General features: G+C 49.8%; 1 protein-coding gene across 1 annotated transcript in view; it reads left to right on the top strand.

The window, feature by feature from the left end:
* Nucleotides 1–20,361, top strand: part of RBM46 (RNA binding motif protein 46) — a 1,126,957-nt gene that overhangs the window by 860,666 nt on the left and 245,930 nt on the right. The gene's annotated exons all lie outside the window — the stretch shown is intronic.

A 20,361-nucleotide genomic window follows, 5' to 3' on the forward strand; every position in this document is an offset into this window, starting at 1 on the left:
TAAACCTAAATCTCAGTTGGGGCCTTCCCCTTCATCAAATTCTTCACAAGAACAACATAAGTCTATTTGACTTCCTTCCGGGAATGTTCATACCTTCCGCTCCAACTATTAAAGAGCATACATCCCCGGTAGGTAGGAAGGGTGTCCAACTTTCTCCAGCATTGGATCTTTCATGGATTCACATGCTTTGAATATTCCCCGTCGTCAGGCTGGGAATCCCCGGTACATTATATAGACCCTTTCCCGTAGGAAAACTTTTTCGACGCTTATGCGTCCTATCCACCTCGTTTTGTATCATGCGTGCCCGTGCCGTCAGGACGTCATGATATAAATACAGGCCCCGCCCCCGCGCTCCCTCAGATTTCAACCGTCTTTCAAAGCAGTGGGATCTTCGTGTTACTACTAGTGATAACTAGATTGTTTTTTTGTCTGTTTCGCGTAAGCGAAGTTCAAATCTGGAGAATTATGTCTGGAAAGGCGTTATTTCGCCCATGTGCAACCTGTGGCCTCAAAAAGGTTTATGAAGGAGACGGCCACATGGACTGTATCTACTGTCTCCACCCGCACCACACGGCGGATACATGTGAGATATGCCAGGGTTTCTCCCAAAAAACCCTTAAGGACCGTAAAAGAAGGCTGGTCGACTGGCTTAATGACGGAGCGGGTGCCTACCCGGCTTCGGAAGTTGGCTCCACGGCCTCCAGGAGCAAGTCGGAGCCTCCATCGAAGAAGGTGCGGCCAGCAGAAATTCGCCCTGAGGACAAGCATAAGGGGAAACATGCTGGATCCTCCTCATCTCATAAAAAGCCCTCCTCCTCCTCATCATCTAAGACGGAGAGGCTGGCACTGTCTAAATCCTCCTCAGGGGACCGTCCCAGGTCTTCCGTGAGTCGAGAAGCTTCAGCCGGGAAGTCGGCATCAAAATCGACAACGAAGTCTAAAGGCTCGACGACGACGACTTCCTCGTCGACCTCGGTGTCATTGACGATGCCTATTACCGTTCAAGCAGCAGCGGTTGGGATTCCTTCGTCGACGGAAACTCAGTCTATGGCTTGGCTGCCTGAGGTCTATGACCCGATCCCCCCTGAGGTCTTACTGCAGCCAGACACGGCCTGCTCGGCGGAAGGGGAAGGTGACATGGTTCTGCAGCCATTGGATTTAGGCTTACGGCCTTCCACGTCGACGACGACGGCGACGAGTGCGAGCGGGGGTATGGTACCTATATCATCCACGTTGCTGAACCCCCAGACAGTTTTGTCTCTGGATGTGCTTAATACTCTTCAGAAGCTACTACAGCGGCTGGATACCCAGTTCCCTCAACCTGGGACGTCATCGTCACTTCTGTCTGTACCTTCCGTCGACGAGCAAACTTGTACGGCTCGCTCGTCGACGAATCACCCATCGGCTCCCCAGGCGGTAAAAGATCGTCCTCGAGCTCAGGAGGAGGGTGAGTTGTCGGAGTCCGACTCTATACATGATGACTCTGGGTCAGACATCTCCCTGTCACCGTCGAGGGACCCGACATGGAATTCGGATGTAGAATTGGAGTCTACGAGGAGCCAGACACAGCCATCTCCCCCTGATGATGTGGGAGCCTTCCATGCAATGATGGGGAAAGCGTGTTCCGAATTCGGCTTGATTCCTGAGGAGCAGAGGAAAGACTGTTTCCTTTTTGACCATATGGGTCAAAGGAGAAAATCGGTATTTGCCATCCCAATCCTTGACCACGTGTGGCAAGAAGGTCTCAAAACGATGCGCCATCCGTTCTCGGAACCAGCCATAAAGGGACGGATCGAGAAAAAGTTTAAAGCTCCGGAGTCCACTCCAAAATGTCTAACATCACAGCCTTTGTCTGACTCGGTGGTGTCGGCGGCAGCAGCTAGGAAGGCCAGGGTCCAGCAAAAATGTTCAACGCCACCGGAAAGCGAGGCTAGGAGGCAGGACGCATTTGGAAAGAAGGTGCTCTCGGTCGGAGCGACGACAGTAAGAGCAGCCAATTCCTTAGCGATCGTGTCACGATATGATAGGGAAATGTGGCACAAATTAGCCCCTATCCTAGAACACCTGCCAGACGAACACCGAAAAGCAGCTATGTTACTGGTGCGGGACGGCGAGGAGGCCTCGAACCACGCTATTAATATCGCAGTGGACCTAGCAGAGTCTGGTTTCAAACAAATCAACCATGGAGTAGTGCTTCGTCGACAAGCGTGGCTCAAATGTACTACTTTCCGTCCTGAAGTACAGTACAAAGTCCTGGACATGCCATGCGAAGGGGAGCACCTGTTTGGCGAAAAGGTTGATGAAGCGCTGAAAGGGATGAAAGAAGACACGGATACTGCTAGGTCCCTCGGCGCCCTTCAAACGGGTAGAAATTTTCGCTCTTTTCGCCCTTTCAGAGGTGCTTCTGGAAACTCCCGCTTTGGAGCCTCGAGGGACCGTGGATTTAACAGGCCCTCGTACTCTTCACAAGGGTTCAGACGAGCGTCCCAGTCGGCACGTGGAAGCAGGGACTATCAAGCCTCCAGGCGGCGAGGCTCAGGTCCGTCGTCAACGAAGAACAAGCAAACCAGCAACCAATGACGGCCTTCGGAACGTCCTGGGGGGTCGAGTCTCTCATCACTTCGACCGATGGAAATGCATCACCAAAGATCGATGGGTCCTAGACACGATTCGCATGGGTCATGCGCTGCAATTCAAAGACAAGCCTCCGCGTCTTCCTCCTTTATTCTCGACACAGCCCCACCTCCAAATCCTACGACAAGAGGCGGAGCTTATGTTGCGAAAAGGGGCGGTAGAGAGAGTTCCTGTGGCACAGGAAGGCCAAGGAGTTTATTCCAGGTTCTTTGTTGTCAAAAAGCCAAACGGCAAATGGAGGCCCATTCTCGACCTGAGGGTACTCAACAAGTGGCTAAAGAGCCAAAAATTCAAAATGCTAAAACTCCAAGAGGTTATCAGATCGGTGCAACCCATGGACTATCTCTCTTCACTAGACCTTCAGGATGCTTATTTTCACATCCCAATACGCCCACGACACAGGAGATATTTAAGATTCGTCGTCGGGAGAAAGCATTTTCAGTTCAAGGTCCTCCCGTTCGGGCTCAAGTCCTCCCCCAGGACGTTCACCAAGTGCTTGGCCCCTATAGCGGCCCATTTAAGGAAGGATGGTCATCATGTCTATCCATATCTAGACGACTGGCTAATCAGAGGGTCATCCAAGGAACAAACACGAGACAGTCTACGAGCCACAATGTCCATCTTACAGGAACTGGGCTTCGCAATAAACTTCAACAAGTCCTCAGTAGAGCCTTCGAGGACCTTGGTCTTTCTAGGAGCGGAGTTTCATACGCACACAAGCTTGGTGAAACCATCCAGCGAAAGAATTCAGAAACTTCAAAACAAGGCGTCGGAATGGAGCGGCGGTACCAGAGTCTCTGTGCGCAAGTACATGTCCCTGCTAGGGACCATGTCGTCCTGCATTCCGTTAATAAACAACTGCCGTCTGTTTATGAGGCCTTGCCAGGAATTTCTAGCGGACCGTTGGGCACAGAGCAGAGGTCGCTGGTCCGACAGACTGGTCGTCGACGAACAACTAGTTCAAGCACTCGGCTGGTGGAAAGTGTCTACTCACCTAACGAGAGGGATGCCTCTACTGGAACCAGAGTTCCAAAAGACGGTGGTGACGGATGCATCGCTGAGCGGATGGGGAGCTCATCTGGATATGTTACAGGTACAAGGCCAGTGGTCTTTGCAGGAGTCCTCCCTGCATATCAACCTGCTAGAACTGAGAGCAGTGCGATGGGCTCTGAAGTCTTTTCTTCCGCAACTGAGGGACTCGGTGGTGCGTGTCATGACGGACAACACCACTACGATGTTCTACTTGAGGAAACAAGGAGGGACACGTTCCAGGTCCCTATCGACAGAGGCACAGAAAATCTGGCATTGGGCCCTTCAACACAACATACAAATCTTAGCATTTCACCTACCAGGAGTGAAAAACGTGGAAGCCGATGCCCTCAGCAGAGAAATGAACGAAGTTCACGAATGGGTGCTGAACGACCAACAACTTCAACAAGTATTCAAGGAATGGGGACACCCTTCCATAGACCTGTTTGCAACGAAGAACAACAAGAAATGCCATCAGTACGCAAGCAGATGGCCTCAGCAGGGCTCACTGGGGGATGCGTTCTCATTCCCATGGACGAACAAATTCCTGTACGCATTTCCTCCTTTTCCCCTTGTCAGGAGGACGTTGCAATGGATCCTCAGGTACCCATGTCGGGTAATTCTGGTGGCCCCATACTGGGCCAGACAAGTGTGGTTTTCAGACCTACTACACTTAGCGGCGGCGGAACCGATGAGATTCCAGAAGACCCCCGACCTTCTGTCTCGACAGGAGGGTGTCGTTTGGCATCACGACCCGGACAGCCTCAAGTTGACGGCCTGGCTCCTGACTTCGCCGAATTTGGTCGGCTAACGATTCCGGAGGACTGTCGACGTATCCTGCAAGCGGCAAGAGCACCTTCCACAAACGCCTCATACGCGTACAAATGGAAAAGGTTCTGTCAATGGTGTGAGGATCAACCAGGTTTGGCCCCGCAATCGATTAGGCCGGAACAGCTCCTTCCATACTTGCTGTTATTAGCTCAAATGGGCCTGTCGGTGTCGTCAATAAAAGTACACCTAGCAGCCATTTCCAGGTTTACTCGTCGACGGCACTCGGCACCATTGTTCAGCGACCGCCTGATTAAGCACTTCCTTAAAGGCCTCTTTCGGAGTTTCCCTCCAGAGAAGAAATTTCCACCGGAGTGGAGCCTCAATCTGATCTTAACGTCTCTTATGAAACCTCCGTTTGAGCCAATGTCATCATCGTCTCTGAAGTTTCTGTCGTGGAAATTGGCCTTCCTGGTGGCCATCACTTCAGCCCGACGTATCTCAGAAGTTCAGGCTCTAATGGTGGACCCACCATACTTACGATTTTTCAAGACCAAGGTAGTCCTAGCCACTAACCCACAGTTCATACCAAAAGCTCCTTCGGTGTTTCATAAACACTCTTCTATCGTGTTGCCTACGTTTTTTCCGGAGCCATGCTCGGGAGCGGAGCGCATGCTACACACATTGGATGTAAAAAGGGCTCTCAAGTTTTATCTTCATCGTACGCAACCGTTCAGAGAAACGAGACAGCTGTTTGTGGCCTATGGGTTGGGTGCTAGAGGAAAAGCCATTTCAAAGCAAGGACTTTCAAGATGGGTGTCATCTACCATCTCGTACTGCCATTCCAAGGCAGGGAAGCCTCTTCTACGACGGCCAAGAGCTCATTCAACTAGAGCAGCGGCATCGTCGACGGCACTGTGGGCCGGAGTCCCTCTAGGGGACATCTGCATGGCGGCTACCTGGGCGACTACACACACCTTTACCCGCCATTACTGCCTGTCGCAGCAACATGCCGAAGACACCCGGATGGGACAGGCGGTGCTTCGACACCTATTCCAGTAAGGTAAGCCCCGGCTGCGGGGTGGCATCCTGTGGAATTTATGACTGTATGTGGTCCGTTTTTTCCCTATGTAAACTATTACTGATGTATACATAATCTTAGGGAACGGCCTTTTGCGAAGAATGTATAGGGGTTTGCATGCACACCTCCTCTTGGGGGTAGTACTGCTATGTAATCTATTCAAAGCATGTGAATCCATGAAAGATCCAATGCTGGAGAAGGGAATAGTTTCTTACCTGTAACTCCATTTCTCCAGCATTGGTATCTTTCATGGATTCACATGCGCCCACCTGCCTCCCCTGATCATGCAAACCGGTTCCCCCACTACTTTGGGGGCCGAAATCTGAGGGAGCGCGGGGGCGGGGCCTGTATTTATATCATGACGTCCTGACGGCACGGGCACGCATGATACAAAACGAGGTGGATAGGACGCATAAGCGTCGAAAAAGTTTTCCTACGGGAAAGGGTCTATATAATGTACCGGGGATTCCCAGCCTGACGACGGGGAATATTCAAAGCATGTGAATCCATGAAAGATACCAATGCTGGAGAAATGGAGTTACAGGTAAGAAACTATTCCCTTCTTCCTCGTTGGTAAAGCATTACTCAAGAGGAATGGTTGTGGAATATTATTCGACATGATTACCGTCTTCCCTTCCGGCTACTCTCCCATCCTCTCCCCCGAAGCTCCAAAAATCTTTCCCAGGGCTCCTGGAAGAGATCCAAAAACTCCTTTCGTTAGGAGCGATAGAATTGGTTCCACAAGAGGAATCAGGTATGGGGTTTTATTCCCGTTACTTTCTGATCCCAAAGAAAACCGTTGGGATCCGGCCAATTCTAGAGCTCTCATATCTCAACCAGTTTCTGTTAATCGAAACCTTCCATATGGTGACCATTCCTCAGATTCTAGCCTCTCTTCATCTGAACGATTGGATGGCATCTATAGATCTACAGGATGCTTATTTTCACATTCCCATCTGCAATGAACACAGTCAGTTGCTGAGGTTCACCATAGGAAGGTCTCATTCTCCACCATGGGGTCTGGCATGAAGTCACATGCTCATGAATATTCCCCGTCGTCAGGCTGGGAATCCTCGGTAAAGAAAAAATCAGTATCAGTTTCGTTTCTGATCTGTCTTTCTTAGTAGTAACCACAATCACTGATCTCTGGGTCATACTGCCCCCAGCCAATGACTGCCCTCTCCCTACGCCCCGCCTCTGGCAGCCATCCTCAGATTTTTACTGCACGCTCAAGTGTTGGGAGTCCTCGTGCTTTAGCTCTTGAGTTTTTGCTGCGTTTTTGCGCTTTTTCAGGAGATTTTCTCATTTTTTCGGTTTAATCGAGCCTCAGGCTCCACCGTTTCTACTTCCGATAACGGGGACCCATTTCGGCATTCTTCTACGCCCCTTAAGGGTGAAGTTTTCATCGAGTTTACACTTTTTGGAGGATTCCGGAAGATCTGCGGCCTACCTCAACGGACATGGCCCAGGACAAGGGAAGCTTGACGCCCGGATCCAAACTGTTCAGGTGCTGCCCTGGATGCAGATTGCAAAACATTTTCAAGGAGGACAAGCATTCGCAATGAGGACAAGACGCACGTGAGAAGGACTGTGCGTTCTGCAAGAACCTTTCGGAACGGACCAAACAAGATCGTCGTTCACGCCTCGCCGCCTGGCTGAAGAAGGGCACAGCAGGTGAGAAGGCGAAGAAAAAGTCTGAGCCGGCTTCTAAGTCCTGTGAGGGCGCCCCGGCGACGGGGGCCCAACAGAAGGCCAAGCGCCGCGGGCACCGGGAGCGCCGAAAGGTCGGGCTCTTCGGCTGCCAGGCAGGGCGCTACTTCCCTGGCATGTTCAACCACGAGCCAGCGCTCTGGTTCGGGGAAGAGGAAGTCCGAGAACCCGGGTAAGCTGCTGGAGTGGACACGGTCGATCTTGAAGGGGGAGCGAGGCACTGACCCTCCCCCCAAGGCGAAGGCCCAGGACGCACCTAAGGTGGTGAGGGCTTTGATCCAGCCGGCAAAAGCCTCTATCGAAGTGGTTGCTGCGACCCTGGCGAAGCCGGCTGAGACTACGCCAGTGGAAACGGCCTCTGGGCCCAGAGTATCCCTGCCACCGCGGAGGGAATCCTCTTTCCAGCCCATTGGTAAGACCCCCGTGAAGTCCCCGGCGGAAAAAGAGGGGGGGCGGTGGCCATTACAGACTCGGAATCAGCCTCTGAGGAGGATCTGGTGGAAACCGAGAAGGGCCTCAACGAGAGGCTCATAGGCCTCAACGAGAAGGTCGAGAAGGTTCGATCCCAGGGGACGGTCCCTGCTGATGTGATCGAAGATAGCGACGATGGCGACGAAGAGGGCCCAGTGGAGCGGCTATCCCGTCCGTCGCAGCCATTACCCGAGCCCCAGGATAGCTCGGCGGCCATTTTGTTGGCGATCCAATCCTTATGTACTGAGATAAGGACGAGATTACCACAGACCCCGACGGAGGATCCGGAACCAGGCCCGTCGGGAAGCCCTCCGCACAAGCGGAGGAGAGTCCACCCCTCGCCTCCCTTCGTGCCCGCGAGGCCTGTGGACCCCTCATCCCCCTCGCCGGACCCTAGAGAGGGTATGATGACGGATACAGCGACGGGGACGGATGACGACGATGGCGATGAGACAACGGACATCCCGTCATCACCCCCCCCCCCTCGGGCTTCTCCAGCCGACGAAATTGGCTCTTTTCACACCATGAAAACCAGGGCATCCGAGCTCTTCCAGCTCTGCCCTGAAGAACAAAAAAAGGAAGGGTTTCTTTACCAGCGACGAGAGGCCAAGAGGAAAACGGTCCTCGCGGTGCCGTTGCTCAACGACATCTGGGACGAGGGGCTTGATATCCTCAAGAACCCTTCCACGACACCCGCCAAGAGGGACAGGTATGAGAAGAAGTACCGAGTCCCCAATGCCGCCCCCTTGTGCCTCAGGGCCCCGCCCACGCCGGACTCTGTCGTCTCGGCAGCGGCCAAGAAGAAAGCAGCGGGTGCGGCGGCTTCAACTTCCACTTCCCCGCCGGACAGCGAGGCAAGAAGTTGGACTCCATGGGACGACGAGTCATCTCGTCGGCGGCGACGACGATTAAGGCGGCCAATGCCTTTGCAATCGTGGCCCGCTACGACAGGGAGCTTTCGTTCAAGATAGCTCCCCTGCTAGACTTCCTACCGGATGACAAGAGGCCCTACAAATTCTGCAGGAAGGCGAGGTGGCATCGGATCACGCCATAACGGTGGCAACGGACATTGCCGATACCGGTTTTCGCCAGCTGGGCAACGGAGTTTGCCTCCGACGACGAGGATGCCTCAAGGCGACGGACTTTCACCAGGACGTCCAGACCAGAGTGTTGGATATGCCGTTCGACGGTTACAACCTTTTTGGTAAGGTCGGTGGACGAGTCGCTCCAGGCCATCAAGACCGACTCGGAGACGGCCCGGGCCCTAGGGGTACTTCAACAACGACAGCCCTTTCGGAGCTCCAGAGGCAGACAGGGTGCCTCCAAGGGATCCAGCGGTGGCTCTTCTACATACTGCCAGGCGGCCCACTCCTCGTCCCAGGAGGCCTCCAGAGGTCACGGCAAGCAATGGGGATCCCGCCGTCATCGTCAAGGAGGCCAAGGCGGCAAGGCCTCCTCCAAACAAGACTGACCCGGCCGTGTCGTCGGGCCCCCACCGAAGCACCCCGGTGGGAGGCCAGCTAACGAAGTTCGTCAGCGTGTGGGAGTCCATCTCCACTGACCATTGGGTGCTGGACACACTGGCCAACGGGCACTCGCTGGAATTCCAAAAGAAGTGCCCTTGCATTCCTCCCGTGGCCAGGAGAGAGAATCACATCCCTCAACTGCTGTTGGAGGTAAGGACGATGCTCAAGAAAGGTGCCATCGAGCTCGTCCCCAGGAGGCTCCGGGGCTCCGGAGTGTACTCAAGGTACTTCCTCGTCAGGAAGAAGACAGGCGGTTGGCGGACAATCCTGGACCTGCGTCGGTTAAATAAATACATCAAGGCGCAGAAATTCAGGATGGTCACCCTCCAGCACGTGCTGGGACAGCTGGAGGAGGGCAACTTCCTATCGTCGTTGGACCTGGAGGATGCTTACTTCCACATCCCCATTCTAATAGGACACAGAAAGTTCCTCAGGTTCGTGGTTCAGGGACGCCACTACCAATTCAGAGCCCTTCCGTTTGGATTGAAGTCGGCACCCAGGGTATTCACCAAGTGCCGGGCACCAGTGGCGGCGCGGCTGCGCCTGCAGGGGATCCACGTCTACCCCTACCTGGACGACTGGCTAATCCGGGCAAGGAAAAGAGAACTCGCCGTCGAACACACAGCAAGGACCGTCCGGCTGCTCACGGAAGTGGGATTCACCATCAACTACCCCAAATCCCATCTGGTTCCGTCACAAGTAGCACTGTTTCTGGGAGCGAAGCTCGATACAGTGGGGCAATTGGCCTCCCCGTCGGAAGAGAGGACGAAGGCCATTCTGGGCAAGGTGCGGTGCCTGCTAGCCACGGACGTGGCCAGGGTGAGGTCCATCAAGTCCCTCCTCGGGATGATGTCCTCATGCATCTGTCTTGTGCCCCTTGGCAGACTTCGGATGCGTCCGCTACAGGAGTTCCTCGATGCCTGCTGGTTTCAGACAACGGCTGCTTCGAAGACAGGATCCCTCTCCACGAGGAGTTCCGTCAGGCGATCCTATGGTGGGGTACCCGTGCGCACCTCACTACAGGCACGGGCTTTCAGACCCCGGCGTTTCAGGATACGGTGACGACGGACGCCTCTCTGGATGGTTGAGGGGCCCACACCGGAGATCTCCACATCAACATTCTGGAGCTCCGAGCAGTGTTCTGGGCGCTCAAGTCGTTCCTTCCGTCCCTCAAGGACAAGGTGGTGAGGATCTTCACCGACAACACCACCACGATGTTCTACATACGGAAGCAGGGAGGCACCAGATTCCCAGCCCTATCCAAGGAGGCCCAGGATCTGTGGCACTGGGCCGTCGCCCAGAGGATGTTTCTGGTTCCCTTCCGCTTGGCAGGAATAAAAAACACCATCGCCGAATCACTCAGCTGAACTTGCAGGCCTGGCTCCTGCAGCACTAGAGTTTGGAGGGTACGATATCCCGGCTGACTACAGAGAGGTTCTTGCAAAAGCCAGGGCGTCCTCAACTCTCAAGTGTTACGGTCGTAAGTGGAAGAGGTTCTCTGTCTGGTGCCGTGCACAGAAGATTAACCCTCTGCGGATTACGGCCCCTCAAGTACCTGCCTTTGCACTCGCTGGATGTAGCTAGAGCGCTGAAGTTCTATGTGGACCGCACGAAGAGTTTTCAGAAGAAGTCACAGCTGTTTGTGAACTTTGGGTCTGTGAATCAAGGGAAGGCTCTCTCGAAGACTTCCATTTCCAGATGGCTCTCCGGCTGCATCATGCACTGTCACCGGTTGGCAAACCGACCGCTGCCCGGCCGTCGCGAGCCCATTCGACCAGAGCGATCGATGCTACCACGGCGTTCCTGTCTGGTGTGCTCCTGCTGGACATCTGCAGGGCTGCTACGTGGAGGTCGATGCACACCTTCACAAGATTCTACTGCGTCGATCGGCAGCAACCTGTTCGCCTAAGGTGAGCCTGGTGAGGAGGTAAGAATTGCTTAATGTTGAGTTTTGGATGTAATGCTTAATGTTGAGCCTTTGCCACCTCCCGTGGTTGTGCATGTGTGTACTGCTATGTATTCTTTTATTCATGAGCATGTGAATCCATGCCAGACCCCATGCTGGAGAAGGAACAAGTTACTTACCTGTAACTGTTGTTCTCTGGCATGGATTCACATGCAAATCCTCCCGCCTACCCCTCTGCGGCTCTTCACTTGGTCATACTGCCACTTTGCGTGCTACCAAATCTGAGGATGGCTGCCAGAGGCGGGGCTTAGGGAGAGGGCAGTCATTGGCTGGGGGCAGTATGACCCAGAGATCAGTGATTGGTTACTACTAAGAAAGACAGATCAGAAACGAAACTGATACTGATTTTTTCTTTACCGAGGATTCCCAGCCTGACAACGGGGAATGTTCATGAGCATGTGAATCCATGCCAGACCCATGCTGGAGAACAACAGTTACAGGTAAGTAACTTGTTCCTTACCAGTTCACATGTCTGCCCTTCAGACTCAATTCTCCTCCCAGGGTTTTCACAAAAATTCTGGGAACAGTTACAACTTAAATTCGGTTAAGGACAGTACATCTAAATCCTTACTTAGACGACTGCCTACTGTGAGAAACCTGAAGGTGTCTCACCCGCTTGTCCCCGGGCATCTGTCATCCAGGCGGCCAGGACAGGGCCATCGCTTTTGGATCCTGTTCCTGGGGATGGACCAGTGCGGGAGGATCGCCCGGATGAGGGGTCTTCGGAGAGTGGAAGTTGGACACCGGACAGTGAGACGCGGTATCCCCTTCCCTGTAACACCTTTTCCCCATCCTACCAGTTAGGATACTTAGGGACTCAGCCCCCACCCCCCTTTCCCGACACAAAAACTTTCTCAAGATCAGCTCACTGTGAGAGAAAACAGACTTAACACCCGAGCCGTATACCTGACATGTCCTAACAAAAGGGTTGGGCAGAGTCAGGCAATTACTGATCATTACACACACACCTGACTTTCATCACACTTCCCCACACAGGCGGAGCACGAAAGAACACTCTGAGCAAGGCAAAACACATGAGGAAGCAGCCGTTCCAAGATGGCAGTTTAATACAAGGAGAAAGACAGCAAGACCAGAGAGGGTTGCAAGGAGGGAAGTGCCCTTGACCTTTAAAGAGAAAAACCATTACTTTCACGAGCCTTCGAGAATAAGAAACATAAGACCTGGAATTAAAGCTGAAGAACCGTGCATTGTGTGTCGGACGTACCCGGGCCTCTCCCGCATCGATAACCAAGGCGGGAAAGAGTGTTTGCCGCTGTGGTACTGTTCTTGGCTCCTACAGCAAACAGCGCCAGTAAAGTCAGCACAGCCAGTGAATCCAGGAGACTGATACCAAGTCGATCTGTGTTAGAACCAAGGTTGCAAGCGGCAACATTGTATGAAGAAATCTGAAGAGTACAGTGTGTGAAGCGTATGTGACGAGCAACGCAAATATGATTGAACATTAAAGGAGACACTGAACTTTTGAAGCCACGATAGATACCGTATACAGAGTGGTCCGATGCCACGTGGGTGCTCATTGGAAGGTCTCTGTTGGGTATCCAACTGAGAGGTGGCAAATGTAAAAGGAATTGTGAAATCGAAGTGGTCCTGCAACGGGTTTAGCTAAACCCTGTGCACATTCGAAAGTCTTCGATATTGATTGCAAACATTATTGGTCTGATCCCGGCTGGGGGAGACTAATGGTGTAAAAGGAGGGATCTGAGCCCAGCTGAGGGGTATCCCGGGTGAACAGCGCGTCACCCAAGAAAGAATATTACCTGAACATTGGAGAAGGAGATCTAAGCCCAGAAGAGGGGGATCCAAAGTAACAATCGTTATATAAAAAGGATCTGAGCCCGGCCTAGGGTGAAGAATGAATCGCCTGAATTAAGTATTTGTATGAGGAAAGGAACTTTGAGTTTGTTTTGATACATTAGGCCTGCTGAATCAAGAGACTTTGATACAGAAAGAGACTTGGGCCCAGAAGGCCCTGATGCTGGTTATGAAACTGTATCCTTGTGCCGAAGAAGCCAGAAAATGTGCTATGCTCGAGTGAACCACCTTGTCCCATGCTGAAAACATGGGTAAGGGAGGCCAACGGCCTGAACATTCTGACATATCATATTTGTGAACACTTCTTTCTTTTTCATAAACACAACCCCCACACTATTTGTATTTAGAGGTAAGGATTGGCAATAGGCTTTTTAGTATAGCCCCTTTTCTTTTCAAAAGACACCTCTAGGACTGCGTTATTATTATTTGATGGTCGAAGCTTGCTCCCATCTGTAGATTTAGGATTAGATAGGTGTTTATCGTACCCTTTTTGAAGTTCAATAAACACATTTGAACCGTGGTCACTTGTGTCTATCTGACTGTTGATACCATGCCTTCCTTACATGTGGTGTCAGGTTTGGGATGTGACTCAATTGAAATAAATTGGGAAACCCTACAATTCCAGAAGCATAGTCATAGAGCCTCAGACCCCTTTATTTCTACGAAGGAATCAATAGGCTTTGATATCTGTAGCAGCAGAGAGGCTACTATCCCTCCTGGCAAAAGGGGCATGATTCCTACAGACTTCATTTTGATACCCCCTTCTGGGTGTTATATAAGACTGACCCCGAAATCTGACCTGGCCTGGAAGTTCGGTGTAGGCGTTCTAGCGGGCGTCATTGATCCCGACTTCTGGTGTGACATAAAGGTACTCTTACAGAACCATGGTGAAATCCCATTTGAAATACATTGTGGGAACAAAATTGCACACAGAATTCTTGAAAAGGCTCTATTTCCTCGTTGTAAAGAGAGTGAACCAGAGGAAACAGAGATAGGTACCTTAAGCTTAAGGGGAAGCTGATGAACCATCTACCACTGAAGAGAAAAGGGAAGAAGAGCTTACCATCTTTCACGACCTTGCCTTCGCCAAGTGAAATGACCCAGCCCTCGCTGAGGCTGTCTTAAAAGCAATTCCCAAAGGAGAGGGAGTAGAGAAGGGAAGTCATTTTTTCTTCTTAAAGCAAGGATTGCTGTATAGAAAAGACACATCTACAGAAGGCATAAGCAAAACTGAGTTAGTAATCCCCAAAACCCACCAGAAGATCGCATTAGAGATTGCACGTTCCCATCTGACAGGGGGACACTTAGGACAATCCAAGACCCAGGCACACATCACTGGGACGTTTTACTGGCCAGGTATCCATGCTGATATAAAAACCTTTTTTCAGGCATGTGAAATATATCAGAAAACCAGTACTCACATCCCATTGCCTGCCCCTCTGAATCCTTTACCAATAATAGAAGTCCCTGTCTCAAGAATTGGGATGGACAGCATTGGATCTTTAGAAACAGCTAGATGAGGTAACAAATATGACCTTGTGATTGTCAACTATGCGATCAGATACCCCATTCCCTATGCGAACAACACCACCCAGCAGATTCTAAAGCACCTCCTACCATATTTTTTCCTGGGTTGGCTTTCCTAAGGAAATTCTGACGGATCCAGGATCCTTTTTCATGAGCAAGCTCATGGGTGTAGTCAAGGAGCTGCTCCACATTACCACCTTACGAACTTCAGTTTACCATCCCCAAACAGACGGACTGGTAGAAAGATTCAACAAAACACTCAAAATGATCATAAGAAAGTTGGTAGATAAGGACGGGAAGGACTGGGACCGTATAATCCCCATGGCACTATTTGCCATAAGGAAAGCCCCTCAGGCATCCACTGGATTCTCTCTTTTTGAACTACTTAATGGTAGAGAACCTAGAGATGTCCTGGACATGCTCTGGGAGACCTGGGAAGAAAGAATGGGCGCCCATTCCCCTTTCACAAACTGCTATCAGATTGCAAGAGCATATAAGACTTGTTCGGAATATAGTCAATACTCATATGGAAAAGGCCAAATCCAACAAAAGTCCACCTATGACAACAAGGTAAACTTAAGATCATTTTCCGTAGGACAACAAGTATTGGTCCTCTTGCCTACCTCGGAAAACAAACTTGTCTCTAAGTGGCATTGTCCATATGAAATATTGGAATGAACAGGAGCCTGTACTTATAAGATAGCATGACCTGACAGAAAACAAAAGATCCATCGATATCACGTAAATCTCTTAAAAGAGTGGAAGGAAAACATGTCTGCCACTAATGCCACAATACTATCCTGTTTGGTACCTGAAGAAATAGATAACTTTGAATTAATTCCACAAGCGCTATCTAATCAACAACAAGAAAATGTAAAGGATTTAATTATATCATTTCCCGATGTATTCTCGGAGAAACCTGCAAGAGTGAAAGGTACTTATCACTACATTAGAACACCCAAGGAAAATGTGGTCCACCTGAAACCATATAGACTCCCAGAAGCCCGTAAACAGATAGTGGTTGAGGAAGTGAATAAAATGTCAAGAGCAAATATTATCTAACCCTCTTCAAGCCCATGGTCCTCCCCTATAGTATTGGTCACCAAACCTGACCATTCCTGGAGGTTTTGCATAGACTTCCGCCAAGTTAATGCCATTTCCGATTTCAATGCCTATCCCATGCCCCACACCGACGACCTGATTGATAAACTCGGAAATGCCACTTTTCTATCAACCCTGGACTTAACCAAAGATTACTGGCAAGTCCCAGTATATGTACCTGAAACAGAAAAGACAGCTTTCTCGACACCCCTGGGACTGGTCCAGTTCAAAGTCCTCTCTTATGGCTTAAATGGGGCTCCAGCCACTTACCAACGACTTATGGACAAAATATTACAGCCCTACTCTGATTTTTGTGGAGCTTATATTAACAATATCGTCATTTATAGTCAAACATGGGAGGACCATCTTTTCTATCTCTTTACTATTATGAGAGCCCTCAGAGAAGCTGGCCTAACTGCCAATCCATCCAAATGCAGACTGGTAAAGAGCCGTGAAATACCTCAGCTTCTTTGGAGGGAATGGTAGTGTCTAACCTCAACGCGAGAAAGTGAAGGCCGTCCTAGATAACCCTACACCTAAAACTATAAGAGATCTCAAGGCATTCTTAGAGTTGTTTTATTTTTGTTTATTTGTGATTGGTTTAACAAAACCTTTACAAAAGAAAAGGAAAAGAAAAAAAGGATCAAATGGTTAACACTACATCACACTTTAGACTGTTAAAAGTATCCATCATGATGATTACCTCTTACAACATTAAAATTCCTGAATTATCAGCATCATAAGATCATTTCACAGAAATAGCAATGAATTAAAAATTAGAAAGTTAAAGAAAAGAAAAAAAGGTCAAAACCAGCAAAATGAAAAATTAACATCATTTCACAGCCAAGCATTTGGTAATTTTAAATGTCCAACGTATTATACGATTAAGATAATTCTTTAACAATAGGTATTGCCCATGACTTAGCAAATGCTGCAACTGCTACACTTTCGGCAGTTCATTTTGGGTTCAACATTTTTTCCACAGGTCAACTTTATCAGTGGTACCCATGATTTTACAGTAGTAAGAGGTTTGTTCATGTTGAAGAGCGACAGTCCATAAATAAATGTTTAATAGACTCTACAGCCTCAGTATCGCCACAATGTTGAAAGGCTGAGTCCAATGGATCAATGGCGCTCCTTCTTATTAAGATCTCCTTAGTGTGTAATCGATTCCATCTAAGATGTAGCAAAATGGATCAATAGTGTCTATTTGGATAGATCAGGAGAAAGGGGGCTAGCAAACCTCTAAACTTATGTTCATGAGACAGCTGTTTCAACAAGGGAAAGCCGTGCAATTTGTCAGTCGTCTCTATCCAATCTTGTTTATACAGGACAATTTTGATCTTACCTGGAGTGCGATTCAGGACTTCCACATCTAAACCCAGGTCCAAAAGTATTGATTCACTCTTGGATTTCAGTTTGGATAGGAATCCAACAGAGCGTAGACCAGAATTAGCATAGCAAGCCTCACACGCTTCAGAATAGAGGGTGCCTTGATCAGCCAAGACCAAGATCTGCCAAAGGACGTGTGCTTTTAGGGAAACAAGCTCCAATTTGAATCGTATGGCTACCACTGGAACCGAAGTTGGAACTTGCAGCACATATCTCCACATTTTCCCTTCTATGGCATCTAACCAAAGATGGTATTTGTTTGGCCATAACTCCAACCAATATATCAGCCTTTGAATTACATTCCGCTCATAAAATTGTAGAGTTGGTTTATTGGAATAACTTCCATATTTTCTATCAATAAAGCTTAGCTGGTTGGTTACGTTTTTAGCTTTCCAGATTACAGAGGTCGGTGTAACTCCAAAACTGGGTCTTGAGAAGAAGTGAAAGCCTAGGTTTATCAAGCTAGAGACAACTTCCAGTTCATTTGACTGAAATAACCATTTATCAGTGTCATGCTTTCTACCTCTGGAGTGCACAAGCATTTTTGTCTTCTGAGGGTTGACTGTTAACGCATTCTCCTTAGCAAAATTGGAAAATGCTAACAGCAATCTGCGCATCCCTGTCTTTGCTTGATCGAATAGTAAAAAATCATCGGCGTAAACCATCCATGACATTTTTAATGTACCAAACATAGGGGGAATTAATAGGGCCTAATTGAGGGACTCACCTATGTCAGAAACATATAAATTAAAAAGGCAGGCAGCTAACACACAGACATGTCTTAGGCCTTGTTGTGAATTCACTCTTTGAAAGATTTCCATTTCGATTTCATCTAATGCAGATTCCTGTGTTGGAGTATAGGCAAATGATTAGGTGCAAAAGGCCTGCAGGAATCCCCCATTTAGTTAATTTGGACCAAAGCCTTGTGCGATCTATCTTATCGAAAGCCACACAAAGATCTATTGATGTGGCATATGTTCTTTTAAGTGGGGAACTCCGCGAGGATTCTTGTAATTCATGCCGAACTACACCACTTATATTAGTGGAATGGTTGCGCAGAAAGCCCATTTGGAAGCGATCGATGCCTGTTTACTTAGCCCATTTTTCAAAATGACCTAACAGAATGTTTGCAAAAATCTTGCTCTCCACGTCTAGTAGAGCAATCGGTCTATAATTTATCGGATCTGTCCTCTTGCCTTTCTTGTAGATGGGAACCACGTGGGGCAGATTCCACGATTATGGGATCGTAACTTTATCAACAATGCTAGCAAAGAGGATAGATAGTACGATTGACCGTACATATGGATAACTTTTCAAGAGTTTCATGGAGAGACTGCTTGGACCCGGAGCTCCAGACGATTTAGCTTTCTTAATTAATGCCATGATTACATCAAGATCTGGCATTGTAATAGATAAAACAGCCGGAAGAACACCCTGGTCATCATATCTATCTGTCCTCTGAGAGTTATCGCCAGAGTACAGAGTCGTAAAGTAAGACACACAGTGGGACTCAGATACAGCATTAACTTGAGTGCGAGCTTGGGAGTTGTTCGCAGCATTCACAGTTTCCCCAAAAAGGCAAGAGGCCTTCCCTGCTAGAAAAGATAACATATTGTCATGATGCCGACCCCCGGAGCACCAGGCCAGGCTCAGAACCCCCGGGAGCAGGCATCAGGCCCCCGGGTAAAAGCCCAGCGGCCCTTTATAGGGGCTCTTTGGACTCTGTCCTGGCGCCGTTGGCGCCAGGCTCATGTTGAACATCAGTCCTGGCGCCATAGGCGCCAGGCTCATAAGGGGAAGTGTTTGGTGCACTTACCTGAAGCAGACCATGCTGCACACTCACCTGATGCAGACCATGCTGCATGAAGAACCAAGCCAAATGAGGCTTAGGAGGGACTATTTTTCTGAAGGAACTATTTTGTTACTTGGGTGGGGCTGTGGAAGAATACTCACCTGGAACTTCTTCCAAAGCTATTTAAGCCACGCCTGGACAGCCACACGTGCTTCGCGTTGTTCTGCATCCCAGCAGCTGAACGCTCACTGTGTCTGCTCCTGCACCTGGAACACCTGTAAGGGAATATGAGAAGAGAAAGGTGAAAACCAAGAACTTATTCAACCTTCTTACCTGCATCCGGAATCTTCACGCCAGCATTCCTGAAGAAAGACTTCCATTTAAAAGTACTGCGTTGCTCGCTGCAGCGCCGCGCTTCACTCACCTGTTCCCGAGACGCCGCCCGGCTCCATCGCGGCTCTCAGCACCGGTCGCCACATCTCTGCACCTAGGGGAGAGAAGAAGAGACAAAAGGTGAGCAAGGGAACACAAGAGGAAAGCCGAATTTTCAGCCATATTACTTACCGGCTTTTCTTGGTGAACCATTCCACATCTCGGGTCGGCGCCGAATCTTTGGCAGGTACCGCACCCCGACCCCTATGGGGAAAGGACAAAAGACATTACTGGGGAATTATAAAGACATTTAGAAGGGTCGCCCTCATCACTAACTCTCCTGATTTTACCACCGGCAATTTAACCCCTCAACGCATCGCCTTTGTTCTGCACCTGAAATAAAGGACAGAAAAGACAACATAAAAGGAGGCTCACACTTGAACTTTTGCATCTTCATACTTACGGCGAAACGCTCAGAAAAGTCAAGTGGATGTGCCAGCGCCATTCTGAAAACCAGTGAAGTAACTGGATGAACGCGCGCCCCTGCACCAGAAGCAGGAAGGAGAGTTCATCCTTCCAAACCATAAGGTGAGCTTAAACCGGGGGTTTCGGAGGAATCAGAGAAGAACGAAAGGGGGAAGGGGGGAGCAAGCACACTATTCAGCAGACAGTTAATCCCCTTTCTCATCTGCAGAAGGATATTCCTACGTGCCCGACAAGCAAGATTTGGGGGTCCTGTTCAATCGGTGGTCCGAATTCTGCGCATCACGCTTGAAGAGGCCACAGCAACCCAGACCAGACCAGCGCCTCCGTGGGAGCCAGGTGAGCGTTACAGAACGCGAAGCCTTCCTACAAATTCCCACCCAGGCGCTATGGAAACTTCCGAGACTGACGAGTTGGCCCAACTACTGGGGGAATTACGGACCGAAGTACACACCGCTCGTCAAGAGACTAATGCACTCAGGAGGGAAGTGATTGTAACAAAGGAAAGAGCTGATGACCTGGCCAGACAGCTTTTGCAAGGTCAAGCTGGACAAACCCCTTTACCCGGTTCCGGAGGGAACCCCGCTCCTGTGCTTTCCAGTAACCCGGTGCAGATTAATCTACCTGGAAACATACCGCTGGCCCCACCCGAACGCTTTGCTGGGGACCCCAAACG

The sequence above is a fragment of the Ambystoma mexicanum genome, chromosome 6q (genome assembly GCF_040938575.1).
Source record: "Ambystoma mexicanum isolate Mex_15411 chromosome 6q, UKY_AmexF1_1, whole genome shotgun sequence".
In the NCBI taxonomy this organism is placed as follows: domain Eukaryota; kingdom Metazoa; phylum Chordata; class Amphibia; order Caudata; family Ambystomatidae; genus Ambystoma; species Ambystoma mexicanum.